This window comes from Belonocnema kinseyi, chromosome 5, assembly GCF_010883055.1.
Source record: "Belonocnema kinseyi isolate 2016_QV_RU_SX_M_011 chromosome 5, B_treatae_v1, whole genome shotgun sequence".
Lineage (NCBI taxonomy): Eukaryota > Metazoa > Arthropoda > Insecta > Hymenoptera > Cynipidae > Belonocnema > Belonocnema kinseyi.
Genome location: NC_046661.1, coordinates 115,712,105 through 115,716,053, shown reverse-complemented (window position 1 = coordinate 115,716,053; position 3,949 = coordinate 115,712,105). Strand labels below are relative to the sequence as shown.

At 31.6% G+C, this 3,949-nt stretch overlaps 1 protein-coding gene across 1 annotated transcript in view; it reads right to left on the bottom strand.

Moving 5' to 3' along the window:
- LOC117173507 (cytoplasmic dynein 2 heavy chain 1) overlaps nt 1-3,949 on the bottom strand; it is a 43,646-nt gene that overhangs the window by 29,848 nt on the left and 9,849 nt on the right. The gene's annotated exons all lie outside the window — the stretch shown is intronic.

Genomic DNA, 3,949 nt, shown 5'->3' with positions numbered 1-3,949 from the left:
GTAGTGCGAGCGAAGAGGGAGTTTTAAAAAGATCGTGACACGGCGAACGAGAGAACGAGAACAGAAAAACTCTTGATTCCCTCGGAGTAGGTACTCGTCGACCTGACTCGGGGTTAATATCCTTTAAATCTTTTGCATTTTGTTAATCCGGAAGTAGCCTAACTTGATTGAAAAATACATATATGACTTTTATTACTACAATTAAATGTTTCATGATTTATTTTTATCAAATTAAATATTTTCCCGGTTCCATATAAATGGTTCACAATCCATACTGAACCCATCAATCAGACAATGAGCCAGCATAAGGTGGATTTCAGCTGGTTACAATCGCCCATCACTAGCGCACAGTAATTGGCGAGCGTGGACATAAGTGGAAGCTCACTGTATCTGGTATGATTAACTGCAGATATTGCACGTCTCACATCATTCACCTCTTGGCGCATCACGAACTTTATGCAAATGACGTCGCACAGAGGAAGCTGCGAGTTTGACGTTACAACTTAAAACTTTCGAGGACTGAAAAATAGCTTCATTGCAGTCTTTTTTTTAGCTCGAAGTATCTTTATCTTAAGACAAGACAGTTATGTCTTTCTTTATAATCAATAGGCTAAAATTCAGCCTAATTAGTGGCTTTTTTTTGTTTTAAGGCTCAGGTGGATTTTTTAAAGTGCAATTGTCATGATTAAATGAAGTTATCTAATTAATTTCAGACAAAAATGAAAACAACCCCACCGATAGAAATCTCAGAATATATACTGAAGATTCTTAGGCTCTAAGCTTCAAAAAATTCTCTGCAGGCACTCAGATAGATATATTTATAGGTCAGGTAGCTCCTTTAAATGGTGCGAAGGCTTAAAAATGTCCTTTCCAAATTTGAAATAAAAATACGATCATAAATAACAAGTAGACAGTCTGAAATTGAAATAAGAATTCGATCATAAACAACAAGCAGAGAGGCTATCTGCATAGATTAGCCGACACTCAAGGGTCCTTTGTTAAGCTTTCGGATAAAAATTTAGAAATGAGATACGCCAAAACAGATAAAATTTTTTAATTCAACTCTAAAATAGTATATTGGTATAATAGTTATAATTATAAATATGTATGGTAAGAAAATTCGCCAATTAAGGAAAGTGTTAATAATTTGAAGAAAAATTTAAAAAGGGTCGGTTTGGCGCTGGACAGCTACGGTAAATAACTCTGCCCGTCGGTATGTGACGGATACAATAGGACCATTATACCGGGTGGACACGCTGGGGCTTACCAAAAAGTATGCAACACGTCTTACACGCTAATTCTATTCTTATAGGAGTGTATGCGGGGTTGCATATATTTTGGTAAGCCCCAGCGTGTCCACCCTCTATGAACGTCGCATCGCTCTTAAAAATACCCAAATCTCTCTTGAGAATTTTTGAGACTAAATCATTCAAATCGAACCTTCAGATAGCCTTAAACGGGACAGGCTATTTCGCCTGCACAGAGAAACTCTAGTTCCTAAAATTGGGCATTATAATATTGATATTTTCAAAAGCTCGATGGCAATCTAGGATATAGCCAAGAAAATAGTATTATTGCCGTAGTCATGCAAAGAAATATATTTTCCATTTCATTTATAAATATGCTACAAACCTAATAATTGCCATTTATATAATTAGAAAAATTCATATTTTTGATAGTAGATTTGAAGTTGAAAAAAGAGATATTTACTAATTTAATGATAAAACCCTATTTGCAATAACTAGCAGTTAAAATAACATAAGTTGCAAAACAAGTAAGAAAAATTACCATTTTCAATGGCAAGGTGCAATGAAAGGAAAAACAATTGAATGCAGTGCTTCGCGATTTAGTACCAAATGACGTCATTACACGCGCCGAAGTTCTTGAGGATTTTCTCTTTCAGCTTAAAATAAAATATAAATATCTAATTGTATCTTTAATGTATAAAATGTATAGTGCGTGAAGTGAATGCGAATATTTTTTTTCGCTCTTTCGACCATGGCAGTTTTTCCTATTTTCTATGGGAAAATTAGAAATGCGTAGAAAAAACATAAGACAGAATGTCTTGACTATTGTGTTTTGTAAACCTCACACTCTGTCCTAGGAATTATAGGAAGTTTCTTTTGGTATAAGTGCAATTATTTAATCATTCATTTTATATTTCAATAAACATAGTAACTTCAGAGTTGAATATTCACAATAGTAATTCTTGCAACAGTGACTCTATATCGTGGCTTGCTATTGTCGTATTGTAAAAATAAATATTATACTGTCAAATTTTATAACTGTAAGTTTCTCCGTGTGAAAGTACTCTAAGATTTTTATCGGTAGGGGAAGTCCAGCGTAAATTTCAGACTTCGCTTTTACTGTGTATGTCCATGACATAATCTAAGAATAATATTAGTAATATATTTTGTTGGTCGAGGTCAAATAAAATAATTACGTCCATGGGGTGGGTTAAAATTGTTATATCTGGTTATATAACGAATGTTACTGTTCAGTGACGTACTTGTTCTATAACAAGAAGTTAACAATGTTGAATAATTTTTTTACCGAATGAAGTTGTACTATTTCTATAAAATAGTTGTAAAGATTCTAAAGGAATCTGTTATATCATCAGAGGTGGTACTTTACCAACCGTAGACAACCCTCCAAACCATGAAGGCAGAAAATCTACACAATATTGATCAAGTTAAGAATCTTCAATAACAGAAAATGCTTCACGGTTGTCTACGGTTGGTAAAGTACCATCTCTGATGATATAACAGATTCCTTTAAAATAATTACTTGTACTATTAACACCTAGCTAAAAATTAGCGTTATTTTCTTAAATTAAGAGTTCTTATTCTCATCCCTCTAATAGCTTAATTGGAAAAGCACCTGACCGGAAATCAGAAGTTTTGTGGTTTGTTTCCCAATGGAGTGAAGAAAGAGTATGATCTTTTTTTCAAGAAATAATTTTAATTGTAAAAAATCTGTAGCAGTAAACTGTAAGTGTTATAGAAGAATGTACCAGATGTTCTGTGACTTGTTTACACGCATGATCTACAACAATTTTGTTACACATTTACGTAAGCGAAATTAAACCACGTTACTGTATGGTTTTGTAAGCTGTGCATAATGGACATTAGTAACAGCTATTTAATATTAATATAATATATATGAATTCTCCTATATTGTTACCTAATAATTCTAAAATGGTCTGAAAATGTGTCTAGGAAATAAATGGTATATTATCGAAATTTTTATATAGAATTAGTATCGAATATGAGTATATCTTTTTATGAAACATTCTTAAAATTATTAATAATCTTTAAATTCCTATAATATCCATTGGTATTTAACAGACTGATTTTCATTATTTGGTTTTTATAAGCACAAGAAAGTGCGCATCCTATAACAAAACAAAAAAACATTTTTGTTATTAAACATTTTATTTCAACTTGTGTCGTTTTTCCATAAATTTAATTTATTTATTTTCGACGCTATTTTTTACGAGTTCACTCAAAAATATGCATCCTTACGTAAAACTATTCTCAGAAAATTTGTAGATATAATTTAGGCGAAAAATGCGGTTAAATAAAATGTTATTGTAGTTTGTATTGTTTTCCCGAGAAGAGTTAACTTTTTTTATTTTTAATGTATTTCTATAAAAAGAGCTTATAACAAATGTGTAAATCTTTTTTGATTTAAGAACTTTTGTCAATAAATTTTGTTTCGTGCCTTGCGACGTTTGCAAAAAATTTAATTTCTTTATTTTTAATTTTCTCTAGAGCGAAATTATCTTTGCCTAAAGCTTGTGGCACATAAGCTTTATAGCCGTAGGTTTAGGTTGGTTTGAATCCAATTGTGTAATTAAAATAATAAATCAAGCGCAGTTATAATATATAAAATAATTTTTTTTGCAAATTTATTATTATATTACAGTTCTGTAGGTGGCACATAACAC